The sequence below is a fragment of the Rhamphochromis longiceps genome, linkage group LG12 (assembly GCF_057381845.1).
Source record: "Rhamphochromis longiceps isolate RC_006_pf linkage group LG12, R_longiceps_female_GT1.1, whole genome shotgun sequence".
NCBI classification, from domain to species: Eukaryota; Metazoa; Chordata; class Actinopteri; order Cichliformes; family Cichlidae; genus Rhamphochromis; species Rhamphochromis longiceps.
In genome coordinates this window covers 5,927,532-5,948,773 of record NC_140568.1, presented here as the reverse complement: position 1 = coordinate 5,948,773, position 21,242 = coordinate 5,927,532, and the positions used below count along the sequence as shown (strand labels likewise).

The 21,242-nt window shown below is 39.0% G+C and overlaps 1 long non-coding RNA gene across 1 annotated transcript; it reads left to right on the top strand.

Annotated features, from left to right (window-relative positions):
• The first annotated feature begins 225 nt into the window (after positions 1-225).
• Positions 226-9,942, top strand: LOC146656683 (uncharacterized). The gene is made up of 4 exons (XR_014914197.1): positions 226-719; positions 5,798-5,879; positions 9,198-9,262; positions 9,369-9,942. It is a non-coding gene; the product is annotated as an uncharacterized LOC146656683 (long non-coding RNA).
• The last annotated feature ends 11,300 nt before the right edge of the window (positions 9,943-21,242 follow it).

Here is a 21,242-nt window from a genome sequence, read left to right as displayed (position 1 = left end):
CATTATAATGTGTTATACATAGTATAAAGGCACTAAAAAACGGCTTCAATATCAATACTTACGTTTTATGAAGTTCTTAATATCACAAGAGCACAAAGTAGAAGAGCTGTGACTGTGTCTGTAAGTTTCTTCAGAAAGACCGGGAAAGGGACCGCTGGTCTTTGATGTTACAAATTGTGATGCAATCTGTTGCCATCGGCCTGATTGGCTAACTATGATTGTTGTTTTTCCCAATTGTACTGCCTTGTGTTGATTTTGTCCCTTTACTTTAGGGCGGTTTTTGTTGGTGATCAGACCCGATTCTTGTCTAATTTGAATTATGAAATTATCAGTACTATTTTATAAGTCTCAAACTTACAATTTAAAACGTATAAAATTACTGGTCTTTTTTATTTTTTATGTAGTTAATGTATTATGTAGTTTTTTTAAAGTTCGACTGCTAAAGCCCTGCATGTATTTTTTTAGATGAGCTTTTATTTTGAAAGTGGCGATCTCTTTTCCTGGTGTCATGGAAGCACGCCTAACAGATCCACGTTACTGCTAGTCCCCGGGACAGAGTGCGGGAAATCAATGCGGTTCGAATACGTTCATAGACGCAGGAGTGCTAATTCCCTCCAGATTTCGTCCGAAGGCGCAGGTTTCAAGGCTGCACACGGTGACTGAGCATCCTAACATTTCAAAATTCAAAGGGTCAAGCTTCAAGGTTTTACTTCAAAAAGGTAAGCTAAACTTGGTCAACACATGACAGGAAAAGGTAAATGTATTAGCTATGTTAAATATAAGTGCCTAATCGTGATAGCTTGCTGTAGGGTAAAACACTTAAGGTCAGAAATCTTTACAGTTGTGTTCATTGTAAAGCTGTTGTTTAGGGTATGTTTAAAATAATGTATTATGTAGTTGCACCACCACAGTTATGAAACTCAGAAATGTAATGATGTAAAAGCTATAGTATGGTTGGGGTTTTGGCTTGGTGAGCTTACAGCCTCCTTAAAATCTGTCAGAATTATGTACAGACAGACTGTTTAATTCATATAACCATTTAATTCAACAAATATATGAAGAAATATGTCAAAGTTAGTATGACTTTAAATGTATCATTGTAAACGACCACGGCAGACCCAGTGGCATTTTGATATTTTTTTTATTAATCCCTACATGGTTGCTGTACATTCGCACTCAGAGCTGCAGCTCTCCTGCTGCCAGCTCAACATAACACCAACAACCCAACCACAGGACCCAGTACAATATTTAATTCGGCGGGGCGTGATTGCGGATGCCGTACAGGTGTGTCCGCCTCCTCTGCACGGCACCGCAGGCTACGCCTCGCCACATACCCCCATCGCCTGACTGAGGCCGGGGAACCATCCGGCCGAACGTACTCCCCCCACCGCAGGCGGAAGGTCGGCCGCGTGGCAGGTGAACGCGGCGCGGTCGGCACGGTCGTGCGCCCCGGCTCGCAGGCGGCTGGGCAGATGTCCGGCAGGCACCGGCCTCTGGTGGAGGTGAGGCCGCTCTGCTCACCCCGCCAACCTCGGGCTTCGGTGCCGCGGACTCCCCTAGCACGGGCACCACCGACTTATCCCGCGGCTTCTCCGCCCCTCCCGGTGGGAGCAGCTCCCCACGCTGCACCTCCGCCGCTGCCTCTCCCGGCTGGAGCGGGTACTCGGGCACCGCCTCCGCCGCTGTCTCTCTCGGCTGGAGCGGCTCCTCGGGCGCCGCCTCCGCCGCTGTCTCTCCCGGCTGGAGCGACTCCTCGGGTGCCGCCTCCGCTGCTGTCTCTCCCGGCTGGAGCGACTCCTCGGGTGCCGCCTCCGCTGCTATCTCTCCCGGTTGGAGCGACTCCTCGGGTGCCGCCTCAGTCTCTCCCGGCTGGAGCGGCTCCTCGGGCGCCGCCTCCACCGCTGCCGGCTCCGCCGCCTTCTTCCGGGGCGCAGGAACAGGCACCGGTCCCTGCCGAGCCCCACCGGCTCCCACGCGAGGTGTGGGGACAGGCGTATATACATGTGTGTGTGTGTGTATGTATATGTGTGTGTGTATATATATATATATATATATATATATATATATATGTATGTATATATATATATACATAGAGGGCAAGATCAAAGTAGCACGGAGGGAGGTTAGCCAACTAACGGAGTTGCAGAAAGGTGCGACAAATAAGGTGCCTAAGAAATACAGCAAGTTGTCCATACCTGAGGCCTTGGAAACTGCCAAGCAAAGACTCACAGCCTTGGCCAGCCGCTTGAGGAGGTACACCAGAGAGATAGAAGGCAGGAGAATAAACCAGCTGTTCTCCACAGAACCAGCAAAGGTGTACTCTCAGTGGCAAGGGAACAATAAGAGAACAGCACCACCAAGGCTGGAGACGGAGCAATACTGGAAGAGCATATGGGAGAAGGATGCAACCCATAACGGCAATGCTCAGTGGCTAGAGGATCTGAGGGCAGACCACAGCGACCTCCCTGAACAGGGTCCAGTAACCATCACAGTGGCAGATATCCAAGAAAGGGTCTCCAGTATGAAGAGTTGGACAGCACCAGGGCCCGACATGGTTCACGCCTACTGGCTGAAGAAGCTGACTGCACTCCACGAGCGTCTGGCAGCACAAATGAACCAGCTGCTAGTTAACGAAAGACACCCGGAATGGCTAACTGAAGGCCGGACGGTCCTGATCCCCAAGGACCCCAAGAAGGGACCGGTCCCCTCCAACTACCGACCAATAACCTGCCTCAGTACTACATGGAAGCTCCTGTCAGGCATCATATCGGCTAAGATGAACAGGCACATGGGTCAATACATGAGCGGGACACAGAAAGGAATTGGCAAGAATACCAGAGGTGCAAAACACCAGCTACTGGTAGACAGAACAATCAGCCGAGACTGCAAGACCAGACTGACCAACCTGTGCACTGCCTGGATTGATTACAAGAAGGCCTATGACTCAATGCCCCACAGCTGGATACTGGAATGCCTAGAATTGTACAAGATCAATGGGACCCTAAAAGCCTTCATCAGGAACTCAATGGGGATGTGGCGTACAACACTAGAGGCCAACTCCAAGCCCATAGCACAAGTTACCATCAAGTGCGGGATCTACCAAGGAGATGCTCTGTCCCCACTGCTGTTCTGCATAGGCCTGAACCCCCTCAGTGAGATCATTAACAAGACTGGCTACGGATACCGACTACGGAACGGAGCAGTTGTCAGCCACCTCCTGTACATGGATGACATCAAGCTGTATGCCAAGAGTGAACGAGACATCGATTCACTGATCCACACTACCAGGCTATACAGCAATGACATTGGAATGTCGTTCGGACTGGAGAAGTGTAGTCGGATGGTAACAAAGAGAGGGAAGGTAGTCAGAACTGAGGGGATTGAACTACCAGAAGGCAACATTGCAGACATAGAGGACAGTTACAAGTACCTGGGGATCCCGCAGGCAAATGGGAACCATGAAGAGGCCGCTAGAAAGGCTGCAACCACCAAGTACCTGCAGAGGGTCAGGCAAGTCCTGAGGAGTCAGCTGAATGGTAAGAACAAGATCCGGGCCATCAACACATACGCCCTGCCCGTGATCAGGTACCCTGCTGGGGTAATAAGCTGGCCAAAGGAGGAGATAGAAGCCACTGACATAAAGACAAGAAAGCTCCTGACCATGCATGGAGGGTTTCACCCCAAGTCCAGCACCCTGAGGCTGTACGCTAAGCGGAAGGAAGGGGGCCGGGGACTGGTGAGTGTCAGCACCACAGTCCAGGATGAGACAAGGAACATCCAAGAATACATTGGGAAGATGGCCCCAACTGACCGAGTGCTCAGTGAATACCTCAGGCAGCAGAAACCCAAGAAAGAGGAGGGAGACGAGGAACCATCATGGAAGGACAGGCCCCTGCACGGTATGTACCACCGGCAGATAGAGGAGGTGGCTGATATCCAGAAATCCTACCAGTGGCTGGACAAAGCTGGACTGAAAGACAGCACAGAGGCACTAATCATGGCAGCACAAGAACAAGCTCTGAGTACAAGATCCATAGAGGCTGGGGTCTATCACACCAGGCAAGACCCCAGGTGCAGGCTGTGTAAAGATGCCCCAGAGACTATCCAGCACATAACAGCAGGGTGCAAGATGCTAGCAGGCAAGGCATACATGGAACGCCATAACCAAGTGGCCGGCATAGTGTACAGGAACATCTGTGCCGAGTATAACCTAGAAGTCCCGAGGTCAAAATGGGAGATGCCCCCAAGGGTGGTGGAGAATGACCGAGCTAAGATCCTGTGGGACTTCCAGATACAGACGGACAAAATGGTGGTGGCTAACCAACCGGACATAGTGGTGGTAGACAAACAGAAGAAGACGGCCGTAGTGATCGATGTAGCGGTTCCGAATGACAGCAATATCAGGAAGAAGGAACACGAGAAGCTGGAGAAATACCAAGGGCTCAGAGAAGAGCTCGAGAGGATGTGGAGGGTGAAGGTAACGGTGGTCCCCGTGGTAATCGGAGCACTAGGTGCGGTGACTCCCAAGCTAGGCGAGTGGCTCCAGCAGATCCCGGGAACAACATCGGAGATCTCTGTCCAGAAGAGCGCAGTCCTGGGAACAGCTAAGATACTGCGCAGGACCCTCAAGCTCCCAGGCCTCTGGTAGAGGACCCGAGCTTGAAGGATAAACTGCCCGCAGGGGCGTGCTGGGTGTTTTTTATATATATGTATGTATGTATGTATGTGTATATATATATATATATGTATGTGTGTGTATATATATATATATATATATATATATATATATATATATGTATGTGTGTATATATATATATATATATATATATATATATATATATATATATATATATATATATATATAATTTAGAAGTAAAGGCTTTAAAACCAAGTAATCGCTGAAAGTACAAACATCACTAATGTCACATAACTTTGCCGACATGTGGCCAACAGTAATGTTTTAATGTTCTTCGTTAAACATTCGCACAAAAATCAGTGACGTTATATTCATTGACAGTTCACTCTTCGGCCGCTGCCTTTTGCCATATTTTGCGGCAAAATTATCTACACCCACTGCCGCGCTATGAATTGTGGGATATATGGGACCACAAAGCGTGCACCGGACCACGCTTGATATTTGGGGAAATCGACGGCGCATTTGGAGTATGCATTTGAAGTACACTTGGAATTGGGACAGCCGTTGTCCCGTGGCGGTGACGTAATCACACTCAAAGTGTGCGGTCTCTTAATTGGGACACAGCCATAGTGTGTGTGTTCACCTCTGTTTTCGTTAGATTGTCTGCGTTACTTCTACGTTCTCTGCTATCTATCAGCCCCTGTGTTTTCTCTGCTGGACATCCCCTCTGAGTTTCCACGTCTCAGGTTTTCTAATGATGTTTCAGGTATAGCTTTCCCAGCTTAGGTTTTGTTTTTTCTTTTTTGTCTCTTTCTCCTAATGCCACACACTTTGCCTCAGTAACTGTAACATTCAGATGACTACTATCCAATTATTTCTCTGATGGTTATGCAAGAAGAGCCTAATAAACTTAAAGCCAGAAGACCGTAAAGCAGAGGTATAACTGTATGAGCTACAAAGTTTAAATGTTTTATCACAATCATAGTGTGCAGCTCACAAACAGCTGATTGTTTTAGTGTTTTCTCGGAAATATCAGATGTAACTAGTGATGTCACAATGAAAATGAAATAATATTGAACAGTATAGAATCAGACATGTTAGAATTTGCTTAAAATTCTACTTGTTTTATTTTTAAAAATTGTGCAACATTTTGTTTTTCAGATGTTTTTGCTGAATTGATCAAGACTGACTGTAAGAGTGTAAACATCGAGTAACTATGATGTTCGAGCCCTCTCAAGAACAGGTAAATAGTCATTTAGAGATTAAATTTGTCCCAGTTACTTTGCTCTACTCTGTCTGTAAAGCTTCACTTTTGTCACACTTCCTGCCTCCAAGAAGCTGAAGTAGAAGTAGAACTCTGCACCAGAACCTTTTTGTGACTTTTGTGACATTTCTGTCAATGGTGTAATTGTTGGTCTTTTGTGAATTCTAAGTAGGTGATTACTGAAAGGCAAGAGAGAAACCGAAGGCATCAGGTGACCTGTGATATGTCAGAGCTACAGAGAGGAATATTTGTGACAAGTATCCAACATTTGGGGAAAAATAGTTTCAAAGATGCATATTAAACAGGCAAGCTTTCATATTTAGAGGACAAAAACTATTACTTACTTTTAATCATTATTATGTGGTTAAGTACTGGACTGTGTGCTTTTGAGGCCAAGTCACACAGGGTTTCTTAGCTTAGACTGATGAGTATTTGAAATGTCAGCAATTCTTGATTGTAACACCTTTTATTGTAGTTTTAACACTGATGAATCAGCTTTCATAAATGAAGCAAATGTTTCATTTATCTATATTAATACCGTAAGTAATGCTTAGTAGAATCATCTTTGCTGAATCCAATGGTGAAACATGGAGAATTTTTCCTCTACTCTGAGTAGAGCTAGATTTGGTTAAAAACGACAAAAATAAGTATGGCATTTGACAAAATACTAAAGGTTTTTTGCTTTGCTTTTTGGAATGTTTGTAAGTTGTGCATTGATAACTTCCCTTTTTAACCAGTGTCAAACAATGACTGGGTGACCAGTGTTGTCATCATCAGGGCAGGCCAGCACAGCAGGAAAAGTGAAATGGCCAGGCTGAGAGTTACAGTGTGATGCAAAAGTTTGGGCAACCTTGTTAATAGTCATTATTTTCCTGTATAAATTGTTGGTTGTTACAATGAAAAATGTCAGTTAAATATATCATATAGGAGACACACACAGTGATATTTGAGAAGTGAAATGCAGTGTATTGGATTTACAGAAAGTGTGCAATATTTTTTTTTTAGACAAAATCAGGCCGGTGCATAAATTTGGGCACCACAAAAGAAGACATGAAATCAATATTTAGTAGATTCACCCTTTGCAGAAATTACAGCCTCTAAACACTTCCTGTAGGTTCCAATGAGAGTCTGGATTGTGGTTGAAGGTATTTTGGACCACTCCTCTTTACAAAACATCTCTAGTTCATTCAGGTTTGATGGCTTCCAAGCATGGACAGTCACACCACAGATTTTCAATAATATTCAGGTCTGGGGACTGAGATGGCCATTCCAGAACGTTGTACTTGTTCCTCTGCATGAAAGCCTTAGTGGATTTTGAGCAGTGTTTCGGGTCGTTGTCTTGTTGAAAGATCCAGCCTCAGCGCAGCTTCAGCTTTGTCACTGATTCCTGGACATTGGTCTCCAGAATCTGGTGATACTGAGTGGAATCCATGTGTCCCTGCACTGGCCACACAGCCCCACAGCATGATGGAGCCACCACCATATTTTACTGCAGGTAGCAGGTGTTTTTCTTGGAATACTGTATTCTTTTTCCTCGATGCACTACGCCCCTTGTTATGCCCAAATAACTCAGTTTTAGTTTCATCAGTCCACAGCACCTTATTCCAGAATGAAGCTGGTTTGTCCAAATGTGCTTTAGCAAACCTCAAGCGGCTCTGTTTGTGCTGTGGGTGGAGAAAGGCTTCCTCTGCATCACTCTCGCATACAGCATCTGCTCGTGTAAAGTGCGCCGAATGGTTGAACGATGCACAGTGACTCCATCTGCTGCAAGATGATGTTGTAGGTCTTTGGTGCTGGTCTGTGGATCAACTCTGAATGTTCTGACCATTCGTCGCTTCTGTCTATCCGAGATTTTTCTTGGTCTGCCACTTCCAGCCTTAACTTGAACTGAGCCTGTGGTCTTCCATTTTCTCAATATGTTCCTAACTGTGGAAACCGACAGCTTAAATCTCTGAGATAGCTTTGTGTGTCCTCCCCCTAATTCATGATGGTGAACAATCTTTGTCTTCAGGTCATTTGAGAGTTGTTTTGAGCCGCTATGTTGCTACTCTCCAGAGAAAATGAAAATAGGAGGGAAACTTACAGTAGACCCCCTTAAATACTCTTTCTCATTATTGGATTCACCTGTGTATGTAGGTCAGGGGTCACTGAGATTACCGAGCCAATTTGAGTTCCAACAATTAGTTCTAAAGGTTTTGGAATCAATAAAATGACAACAGTGCCCAATTTTATGCACCTGCCTGATTTTGTTTAAACAATTATCACACACTTTCTGGTCATTTCACTTTTCAAATATCACTGTGTGTGTCTCCTATATGATATATTTAACTGACATTTTTTATCATAACAATCAATCATTTATACAGGAAAATAATGACTATTAACAATTTTGCCCAAACTTTTGCATCACACTGTAAGTTAGGCATCGGCTGGGTGTTCAGTTCTCACCTGTTCCTGTTTAGGGAGAGACATCAAGCCTCTTAGGGTAAGAAAGAACAGTAGAGAACTCAGCGATTATGACAAGTCCCCTTATTACCACTGTTTGTCTCACAACCAATACCATTTTTTTCCTGAAGCCTAAAGCTTACCATATTGTTTTAATTAAACCTGCAGCAATGTGCTTTTTTTCTTAACAAAATGGCACATAAGAAAAAGGTTTAATTTTGACACTTAAATTTATTCCCAGAAATAACTTTTAATACTCAGGTAAATTTAATATCAGTTATTTGTACTCAAATGCTATTTATTAAAATTATTTATACTTGTATTAGAATGTTACTGTGATAAAGGTATCCTTTTAGGTACTGTACTCTGTAGGACACTAAGAAAGGAGAGTGATCATATTCTGTGAGCCCTGGTAAATAATGGTTGTTCACAGAATTATAAATGACTTTGACTGTAACTCCTGCTCCATCTTGAGCGCCATCATCTAACCCTGAAAAAGTCTCTAGCCTTTGTCAGTATGTGTAAGACTGGCTTTCTATATGGTTTAGTGCAGACTGAGCTTCGGGACCCTGTTGTCCTTTTTTTCTGATCGGTGCTGGTGTGTAGCTGGCAATGCAGTGTGTAAGCACACTGTTTTGCCCTTTCAAACAGTACATTTTTCAGAACTGAAGCTGCAGGTTGTATCTTCACACCAGCACCGAGACAGACCAACAGTGGGACAAATCCAAACAGCAGTAAGTGCTGAGATTCATATTCAGGACTGACCCTTTAATGTTCTTTTATAACCTGTTATAAGTAATATGTATAAGTATTTTTTTCTTTTATATTTGTTATTGCTATTTTTTTTTTCAGGGTTTGGAACCAGGGCCAGTTCCATGGATCAATGAACTCAAAGACATTTTTGAATAATGATGCAGGTACAATGTCAAGTTGTTGTTGTTATTATTATTATTGTTATTGTTATTGCATAGATGACTTTCACAGTGCCTTGTTTTATCCTCACATTATTATGGTCCTTTAAAGGAGTACGCTGTACAAGAACTTGGCTGGTGACCCACTTTACATCTCCTTGCTAAACACTGGAAAATCATGCAAAGACATTGATGTAACAAATTGACCTCTTACCGCAACCATGGCCTTCAGTGACAAGAAGACCAGTCTTAAGACAGCATTGGTGAGCGTGTTCTCTAACCAGGAGCCCAGATTACCCACAAAATCTGTAAACATTTACCAAGATCCTCCTCTTTACCTGCCACTGCCACTCAGTACAGGCTGGATCCCACACAGAGTGTGCATGTCTACAGTGAGGAGGAACTCTTCAACCTTGAAAGCTTACTGGTCACAGAGGACATGGTACATAAGATTGAGACAGCAAAAGGAGAACAGACAGCTGACCAGGAATGGCATCAGCTCAACAATGCAAGGATCACATCTTCATCTTGTTATGTGAGGGGTGAAATTGTACAGAGAATGCTCTATTTTGAGACATATGTCAGAATACTGGAGAACAAGGAGAACAAAATATTTGACACCATTATTGTGCCCACTCTATCAGATGAGCTATTTTTCTGTTTAACTCATTACTATTGTGCTAAATCATACTATTTCTGCTTTTTATAGGATTTGTGCTTAATATACTATTTCTGCTTTTTATAGGATTTGTGCTTAATATAGTATTTCTGCTTTTATAGGATTTGTGCTTAATATAGTATTTCTGCTTTTTATAAGATTTGTGCTTAATATAGTATTTCTACTAAATGTAGTATTTATGCTTAATCATGGTATTTCTGCTTTTTATAGGATTTGTGCTTAATATAGTATTTCTGCTTTTTATAAGAATTGTGCTTAATATAGTATTTCTGCTAAATGTAGTATTTATGCTTAATCATACTATTTCTGCTTTTCATAGGATTTGTGCTTAATATAGTATTTCTGCTAAATTTAGTATTTCTGATTAATTATAATATTTTTGCTAAAACATAGTCTTAATTTAAAATTACAATATTCATAGTTCATCACAGTGTCTCTGGTAAATCACAATATTTCTGCTCTGTTGTACTATTTTTCTAAATCATAGTGTTTCTGTAATGTTTAAGTATTTTTGGCTAAATATATTCTTTCTGTTATCTTATACTATTTCTCCTAAATTCTTGTATTTTTGAGAAGTTATCATGTTTCTGGTAAGTTACAATATTTCTGCTAAATTCTGCTATGCTATTGTATTTCTGCCAAGTATTATGTTTCCTCTAAGATATTGCAGTTCTGCTAAGTTATTCCATTTTAGCAAACTTATTTTGCTTCTGCAAAGTTTTTACAATTTCTGCAACTTTTCAGCTTTTTCAGCTACTTTTTGCATACAGCTTCAGCTTTAAGCATCCACACTGCATTTTCGCAGGAAATGCAAATTTTTCTAGTTGTGTGGATGCTTTAAGCATCCACACTATTGAGTTCCTGTTTCTCTTTATTCTTTATTATTGTGTGGATGCTTTAAGCATCCACACTATTGAGTTACTGTTTCTCTTTATTCTTTATTATTGTGTGGATGCTTTAAGCATCCACACTATTGAGTTCCTGTTTCTCTTTATTCTTTATTATTGTGTGGATGCTTTAAGCATCCACACTATTGAGTTCCTGTTTCTCTTTATTCTTTATTGTGTGGATGCTTTAAGCATCCACACTATTGAGTTCCTGTTTCTCTTTATTCTTTATTATTATTATTGTGTGGATGCTTTAAGCATCCACACTATTGAGTTCCTGTTTCTCTTTATTCTTTATTATTATTATTATTCTAGTTGCTTCCGTACACTTTTTGGCACTTAACTACTTCCACAATTTTCAGCCGATTTTCACCGTTCAAATTTTAAACTATTCTGCTATTTCTGCTAATTTACGCTACGATTTTTGCTATTTTTAACTATTATACTTTTTAAAATATTAAGCTTTTTTCCTTTAATTTGTCCCATTGAAATGAATGGGAAACTTCTGCAATTCTGCTAAAATTTGCTTGTTTTTGAAACTTAACTACTTCCTCATATTTTCACCTAGAACAACCATTCAAACTTTAAAATGTTCACAAATTATTGGGCTATTCAGGTATGATTCAGCTTTTTCAAATGTTTTACTGTTTTACTTTTATGCCTCTTAAAGTTTTGAGTTGCAAAATTGTGATTTTTCACAAAATACATGCGTTGTTATGGTTGCTATGCTCTTGGCTTCCAGTGTGCCACTGAAGGTTTTGCAATTTTCACTTCATGTCCGAACAACTTCTTGCTACTTGCTCAATTTTCACTCAACTTCCACAAATTATACATCAAAACGTAGGTATTTTTGCTGGCTTTCAGAAAATGTCACTATCATTGTTGTGGGATTTATAGAATTTTTGCAAATCTCCTCAGACCAACACAAGGTCTCAAAACTCTCCATATAAAGTCAATGGAGAGCTTGTTCAAAATCATCGCTGGATTTTTGTAATGAGAGGCATATTCGAATCGTCATATCTCCTTAACGAAGCGACTTTAAGACATGAGGCTTGTCCCCGAATATCTTCAGACACCCCTGACGCTCACAATTCAAGAATTTCTTTCTCACCTATTACCGTTCTGAAATGAGTTGGACTTGTTTGAGGGTAGGAAATTCGTCCTTCGCTCAGATTTCTTCAGATTTAAAACTCTGGAAATGAACCACTTTTTTCTCTCGTCATAATTTTTTTTTGGATTTCCACAGAGACCTGAAAATTTCCATGACTGTTCACCAAAGCCTGCTGTCTCTTACGGTGAAAGAATGATATCGATACTCCAAATAGATTTCGAGTTACAAAGCGTTGTTTGAGGGCAAGTCAAGGCAGTTTTTGCTTCGCTCTACTCAGTTATGGTGCATTAGAAGTCAAATATCTTTAATAATTCATATTTTAATGATAAATTGTAAACACTGGAAGATTCCCCCATCTCTTCTGAACAAAACGGTGTAAGAATGACCGCTCTAGCCCCTACGGTTTGGGAATTATGGTCATTTGTTTGAGGGGAGTCCTCACTATGAGAAATAGGCTGCAATAATCCTGTGCCTCTCTGTGCTGCGTGTGTAAAAAGAGACACATGTTTTGGCGGGAAAAAGTACACAGGCTCTCTGATTGGTGGATTCAAATTCAGCAGCTCCCAGGCTGACCTAGAAACTTACTTCTCTCTCCCTGTGCATTTTTTTTGCTGATTTTTTCATTTAACAAGTATATTTGAGGGACCCTCAGCATGTTCAGCATTTTTTCAGCTGTCCATTTTGCTTTTCCAATTTTTCTGTTTAACTGATTACTATTGTGCTAAATCATACTATTTCTGCTATTTTATAAGATTTGTGCCTAATATAGTATTTCTGCTAAATTACAGTATTTCTGCTTTTTATACTATTTGTGCTAAAACATAGTATTTCTACTAAATGTAGTATTTATGCTTAATCATACTATTTCTGCTTTTTATGGGATTTGTGCCTAATATAGTATTTCTGCTTTTTATAGGATTTTTGCTCAAACATAATATTTCTACTAAATGTAGTGTTTATGCTTAATCATCCTATTTCTGCTTTTTATAGGATTTGTGCTTAATATAGTATTTCTGCTAAATTATAGTATTTCTGCTTTTTATAGTATTTGTGCTAAAACATAGTATTTCTACTAAATGTAGTATTTATGCTTAATCATAGTATTTCTATATATTTCTATATATTTCTGCCAGGTCCCCAGGCAGCCAATCCTCTGTGAGGACTTAGACATTCAAATTTTCAAATCAGGGCCTGCACGGTTTCCCAGCCAATCATATATGTGTCCTGAGGCATTCAAATTTGCATATTGGGGCCTTCATGGCTTCTAAGCCAGCCAATCATATCTGAGGGCTGAGGAATTCAAATCCACAAATCAGGGCCTGCACAGCTTCCCAGCCAGCCAATCATGTATGTGGGCTCCAGGTATTCAAATTTGCATATTGGGGAATTCGTGGCTTCTAAGTCAACAAGTCATCCATGTCATATATCTCTAAAAATTCATATTTTAATGATAAATTGTCAACACTTGAAGATTCCCCCATCTCTTCTGAACAAAACGGTGTAAGAATGACCGCTCTAGCCCCTATGGTTAGAAAATTATGGTCATTTGTTTGAGGGGAATCCTCACTATGTGAAATAAACTGAAAGAAGCAGGTCTATGTCTCTGTGCTGCGTGTGTAAAAAGATGCACCTGTTTTGGCGGGAAAACGTAAACAGCCTCTCTGATTGGTGGATTCAAATTCAGCAGCTCCCAGGCTGACCTAGAAACTTAGTCCTCTCTCCCTGTGTGTGTGTGTGTGTGTGTGTGTGTGTGTGTGTGTGTGTGTGTGTGTGTGTTTAGTGGGAGAGAGAGGACCCTGCCCTTATTTGGCAGCATGTCATTGTAGGATTTAAATTGAACATAGTTAGACTGGTTGACTGGATTAGAGCCTGTGTTTGTGTGTCCCTCTGTGCATTTGTGTTTCAATAAGTTATTACTATTCTGCTAAATCATAGTATTTCTGGTACTTTTCGGTACTTGTGCTAAATACAGTATTTCTGCTAAATCATACTATTTCTGCTTTTCATAGGATTTATGCCTAATATAGTATTTCTGCTAAATTATAGTATTTCTGCTTTTTATAGGATTTGTGCCTAACATAGTATTTCTGCTAAATTATAGTATTTCTGCTTTTTATACTATTTGTTCTAAATTATAGTATTTCTGCTTTTTATAGGATTTGTGCTTAATATAGTATTTCTGCTAAATTATAGTTTTTCTTCTTTTTATAGTATTTGTGCTAAAACATAGTATTTCTACTAAATGTAGTATTTATGCTTAATAATAGTATTTCTATATACTTCTGCCAGGTCCCCAGGCAGCCAATCCTCTGTGAGGACTGAGACATTCAAATTTTCAAATCAGGGCCTGCACAGTTTCCCAGCCAATCAAATAAGTGTCCTGAGGCATTCAAATTTGCATATTGGGGCCTTCGTGGCTTCTAAGCCAGCCAATCATATCTGAGGGCTGAGGAATTCAAATCCACAAATCAGGGCCTGCACGGCTTCCCAGCCAGCCAATCACATATGTGGTCTCAGGCATTCAAATTTGCATATTGGGGAATTCGTGGCTTCTAAGTCAACAAGTCATCCATGTCATATATCTCTAAAAATTCATATTTTAATATTAAATTGTCAACACTTGAAGATTCCCCCATCTCTTCTGAACAAAACGGTGTAAGAATGACCGTTCTAGCCCCTACGGTTAGGAAATTACGGTCATTTGTTTGAGGGGAGTCGTCACTATGAGAAATAGACTGCAAAAATCCTGTGTCTCTCTGTGCTGCTGCGTGTGTAAACAGATGCACCTGTTTTGGTAGGGAAAAGTGCACAGCCTCTCTGATTGGTGGATTCAAATTCACCAGCTCCCAGGCTGACCTAGAAACTTACTTCTCTCTCCCTGTGTGTGTGTATGTGTGTGTGTGTGTGTGTGTGTGTGTGTGTGTGTGTGTGTGTGTGTGTGTGACAGAGAGAGAGAGAGAGAGAGAGAAAGCCTTTTAATGGGATGATCCCATTGTAAGATTCAAATTCAATATATTTAGACTGGTTGACTGAATTGGATCTTGTGTGTGTGTCTCTCTGTGCATGTGTGTTTCCTCATGTGTACATATTTGTAATTGTGTGGCTGTCATAAATTTTTTTGCTGATTTTTGTCATTTAACAAGTATATTTGAGGGAACCTCAGCATGTTCAGCATTTTTTCAGCTGTCCATTTTGCTTTTCCAATTTTTCTGTTTAACTTATTACTATTGTGCTAAATCACACTATTTCTGCTATTTTATAAGATTTGTGCTTAATATACTATTTCTGCTTTTATAGGATTTGTGCTTAATATAGTATTTCTGCTTTTTATAAGATTTGTGCTTAATATAGTATTTCTGCTAAATGTAGTATTTATGTTTAATCATACTATTTCTGCTTTTCATAGGATTTGTGCTTAATATAGTATTTCTGCTAAATTTAGTATTTCTGATTAATTATAGTCTTTCTACTAAATCATAGTACAGTATTTCTGCTTTTTATGGGATTTGTGCTAAAACAAAGTATTTCTACTAAATGTAGTATTTATGCTTAATCATACCATTTCTGCTTTTTATAGGATTTGTGCTTAATATAGTATTTCTGCTAAATTATAGTATTTCTGCCAAATTATAATATTTGTGCTAAAACATAGTCTTAATTTAAAATTACAATATTCATAGTTCATCACAGTGTCTCTGGTAAATCACAATATTTCTGCTCTGTTGTACTATTTTTCTAAATCATAGTGTTTCTGTAATGTTTAAGTATTTTTGGCTAAATATATTCTTTCTGTTATCTTATACTATTTCTCCTAAATTCTTGTATTTTTGAGAAGTTATCATGTTTCTGGTAAGTTACAATATTTCTGCTAAATTCTGCTATGCTATTGTATTTCTGCCAAGTATTATGTTTCCTCTAAGATATTGCAGTTCTGCTAAGTTATTCCATTTTAGCAAACTTCTTTTGCTTCTGCAAAGTTTTTACAATTTCTGCAACTTTTCAGCTTTTTCAGCTACTTTTTGCATGCAGCTTCAGCTTTAAGCATCCACACTGCATTTTCGCAGGAAATGCAAATTTTTCTAGTTATTATTATTATTATTCTAGTTGCTTCCGTACACTTTTTGGCACTTAACTACTTCCACAATTTTCAGCCGATTTTCACCGTTCAAATTTTAAACTATTCTGCTATTTCTGCTAATTTACGCTACGATTTTTGCTATTTTTAACTATTATACTTTTTAAAATATTCCACTTTTTTCCTTTAATTTGTCCCATTGAAATGAATGGGAAACTTCTGCAATTCTGCTAAAATTTGCTTGTTTTTGAAACTTAACTACTTCCTCATATTTTCACCTAGAACAACCATTCAAACTTTAAAATGTTCACAAATTATTGGGCTATTCAGGTATGATTCAGCTTTTTCAAATCTTTTACTGTTTTACTTTTATGCCTCTTAAAGTTTTGAGTTGCAAAATTGTGATTTTTCACAAAATACATGTGTTGTTATGGTTGCTATGCTCTTGGCTTCCAGTGTGCCACTGAAGGTTTTGCAATTTTCACTTCATGTCCGAACAACTTCCTGCTACTTGCTCAATTTTCACTCAACTTCCACAAATTATACATCAAAACGTAGGTATTTTTGCTGGCTTTCAGAAAATGTCACCATCATTGTTGTGGGATTTATAGAATTTTTGCAAATCTCCTCAGACTAACACAAGGTCAGAAAACTCTCCATATAAAGTGAATGGAGAGCTTGTTCAAAATCACCGCTGGATTTCTGTAATGAGAGGCATATTCGAATCGTCATATCTCCTTAACGAAGCAAAGTTAAGACATGAGGCTTGTCCCCGAATATCTTCAGACACCCCTGACGCTCACAATTCAAGAATTTCTTTCTCACCTATTACCGTTCTGAAATGAGTTGGACTTGTTTGAGGGTAGGAAATTCGTCCTTCGCTAAGATTTCTTCAGATTTCAAACTGTGGAAATGAACCACTTTTTTCTCTCGTCATAACTTTTTGTTGGATTTCCACAGAGACCTGAAAATTTCCATGACTGTTCACCAAAGCCTGCTGTCTCTTACGGTGAAAGAATGATATCGATACTCCAAATAGATTTCAAGTCACAAAGCGTTGTTTGAGGGCAAGTCAAGGCAGTTTTTGCTTCGCTCTACTCAGTTATGGTGCATTAGAAGTCAAATATCTTTAATAATTCATATTTTAATGATAAATTGTAAACACTGGAAGATTCCCCCATCTCTTCTGAACAAAACGGTGTAAGAATGACCGCTCTAGCCCCTACGGTTTGGAAATTATGGTCATTTGTTTGAGGGGAGTCCTCACTATGAGAAATAGGCTGCAATAATCCTGTGCCTCTCTGTGCTGCGTGTGTAAAAAGAGGCACATGTTTTGGCGGGAAAAAGTACACAGGCTCTCTGATTGGTGGATTCAAATTCAGCAGCTCCCAGGCTGACCTAGAAACTTACTTCTCTCTCCCTGTGCATTTTTTTGCTGATTTTTTCATTTAACAAGTATATTTGAGGGACCCTCAGCATGTTCAGCATTTTTTCAGCTGTCCATTTTGCTTTTCCAATTTTTCTGTTTAACTTATTACTATTGTGCTAAATAATACTATTTCTGCTATTTTATAGGATTTGTGCCTAATATAGAATTTCTGCTAAATTACAATATTTCTGCTTTTTATACTATTTGTGCTAAAACATAGTATTTCTACTAAATGTAGTATTTATGCTTAATCATACTATTTATGCTTTTTATGGGATTTGTGCCTAATATAGTATTTCTGCTTTTTATAGGATTTTTGCTCAAACATAGTATTTCTACTAAATGTAGTGTTTATGCTTAATCATCCTATTTCTGCTTTTTATAGGATTTGTGCTTAATATAGTATTTCTGCTAAATTATAGTATTTCTGCTTTTTATAGTATTTGTGCTAAAACATAGTATTTCTACTAAATGTAGTATTTATGCTTAATCATAGTATTTCTATATATTTCTGCCAGGTCCCCAGGCAGCCAATCCTCTGTGAGGACTGAGAAATTCAAATTTTCAAATCAGGGCCTGCACGGCTTCCCAGCCAATCATATATGTGTCCTGAGGCATTCAAATTTGCATATTGGGGCCTTCATGGCTTCTAAGCCAGCCAATCATATCTGAGGGCTGAGGAATTCAAATCCACAAATCAGGGCCTGCACAGCTTCCCAGCCAGCCAATCATGTATGTGGGCTCCAGGTATTCAAATTTGCATATTGGGGAATTCGTGGCTTCTAAGTCAACAAGTCATCCATGTCATATATCTCTAAAAATTCATATTTTAATGATAAATTGTCAACACTTGAAGATTCCCCCATCTCTTCTGAACAAAACGGTGTAAGAATGACCGCTCTAGCCCCTATGGTTAGGAAATTATGGTCATTTGTTTGAGGGGAATCCTCACTATGTGAAATAAACTGAAAGAAGCAGGTCTATGTCTCTGTGCTGCGTGTGTAAAAAGATGCACCTGTTTTGGCGGGAAAACGTAAACAGCCTCTCTGATTGGTGGATTCAAATTCAGCAGCTCCCAGGCTGACCTAGAAACTTAGTCCTCTCTCCCTGTGTGTGTGTGTGTGTGTGTGTGTGTGTGTGTGTGTGTGTGTGTGTGTGTGTGTGTGTGTGTGTGTGTTTAGTGGGAGAGAGAGGACCCTGCCCTTATTTGGCAGCATGTCATTGTAGGATTTAAATTGAACATAGTTAGACTGGTTGACTGGATTAGAGCCTGTGTTTGTGTGTCCCTCTGTGCATTTGTGTTTCAATAAGTTATTACTATTCTGCTAAATCATACTATTTCTGCTTTTCATAGGATTTATGCCTAATATAGTATTTCTGCTAAATTATACTATTTCTGCTTTTTATAGGATTTGTGCCTAACATAGTATTTCTGCTAAATTATAGTATTTCTGCTTTTTATACTATTTGTTCTAAATTATAGTATTTCTGCTTTTTATAGGATTTGTGCTTAATATAGTTTTTCTGCTAAATTATAGTTTTTCTTCTTTTTATAGTATTTGTGCTAAAACATAGTATTTCTACTAAATGTAGTATTTATGCTTAATAATAGTATTTCTATATATTTCTGCCAGGTCCCCAGGCAGCCAATCCTCTGTGAGGACTGAGACATTCAAATTTTCAAATCAGGGCCTGCACGGCTTCCCAGCCAATCATATATGTGTCCTGAGGCATTCAAATTTGCATATTGGGGCCTTCGTGGCTTCTAAGCCAGCCAATCATATCTGAGGGCTGAGGAATTCAAATCCACAAATCAGGGCCTGCACGGCTTCCCAGCCAGCCAATCACATATGTGGTCTCAGGCATTCAAATTTGCATATTGGGGAATTCGTGGCTTCTAAGTCAACAAGTCATCCATGTCATATATCTCTAAAAATTCATATTTTCATATTAAATTGTCAACACTTGAAGATTCCCCCATCTCTTCTGAACAAAACGGTGTAAGAATGACCGTTCTAGCCCCTACGGTTAGGAAATTATGGTCATTTGTTTGAGGGGAGTCGTCACTATGAGAAATAGACTGCAAAAATCCTGTGTCTCTCTGTGCTGCTGCGTGTGTAAAAAGATGCACCTGTTTTGGTGGGGAAAAGTGCACAGCCTCTCTGATTGGTGGATTCAAATTCAGCAGCTCCCAGGCTGACCTAGAAACTTACTTCTCTCTCCCTGTGTGTGTGTGTGTGTGTGTGTGTGTGTGTGTGTGTGTGTGTGTGTGTTTAGTGGGAGAGAGGGGACCCTGCCCTTATTTGGCAGCATGTCATTGTAGGATTTAAATTGAATATAGTTAGACTGGTTGACTGAATTGGATCTTGTGTGTGTGTCTCTCTGTGCATGTGTGTTTCCTCATGTGTACATATTTGTAATTGTGTGGCTGTCATAAATTTTTTTTCAGATTTTTGTCATTTAACAAGTATATTTGAGGGACCCTCAGCATGTTCAGCATTTTTTCAGCTGTCCATTTTGCTTTTCCAATTTTTCTGTTTAACTTATTACTATTGTGCTAAATCATACTATTTCTGCTATTTTATAAGATTTGTGCTTAATATACTATTTCTGCTTTTATAGGATTTGTGCTTAATATAGTATTTCTGCTAAATGTAGTATTTATGCTTAATCATCCTATTTCTGCTTTTCATAGTATTTGTGCTTAATATAGTATTTCTGCTAAATTTAGTATTTCTGATTAATTATAGTTTTTCTACTAAATCATAGTACAGTATTTCTGCTTTTTATGGGATTTGTGCTAAAACAAAGTATTTCTACTAAATGTAGTATTTATGCTTAATCATACCATTTCTGCTTTTTATAGGATTTGTGCTTAATATAGTATTTCTGCTAAATTATAGTATTTCTGCCAAATTATAATATTTGTGCTAAAACATAGTCTTAATTTAAAATTACAATATTCATAGTTCATCACAGTGTCTCTGGTAAATCACAATATTTCTGCTCTGTTGTACTATTTTTCTAAATCATAGTGTTTCTGTAATGTTTAAGTATTTTTGGCTAAATATATTCTTTCTGTTATCTTATACTATTTCTCCTAAATTCTTGTATTTTTGAGAAGTTATCATGTTTCTGGTAAGTTACAATATTTCTGCTAAATTCTGCTATGCTATTGTATTTCTGCCAAGTATTATGTTTCCTCTAAGATATTGCAGTTCTGCTAAGTTATTCCATTTTAGCAAACTTCTTTTGCTTCTGCAAAGTTTTTACAATTTCTGCAACTTTTCAGCTTTTTCAGCTAGTTTTTGCATACAGCTTCAGCTTTAAAGCATCCACACTGCATTTTCGCAGGAAATGCAAATTTTTCTAGTTATTATTATTCTTCAAGTTGCTCATTTTTCGTCCTTTAACTACTTCCACAATTTTCAGCCGATTTTCACCGTTCAAATTTTAAACTATTCTGCTATTTCTGCTAATTTGCGCTATGATTTTTGCTATTTTTTGCTATTATACTTTTTAAAATATTCCACTTTTTTCCTTTAATTTGTCCCATTGAAATGAATGGAAAACTTCCAAAATTCTGCTAAATTTTGCTTGTTTTTGAAACTTAACTACTTCCTCATACTTTCGCCTTGAAAAACCATTCAAACTTTAAAATGTTCACAAATTATTGGGCTATTCATGTATGATTCAGCTTTTTCAAATCTTTTACCGTTTTACTTTTATGCCTCTTAAAGTTTTCAGTTGCAAAATTGTGATTTTTCACAAAATACATGCGTTGTTATGGTTGCTATGCTCTTGG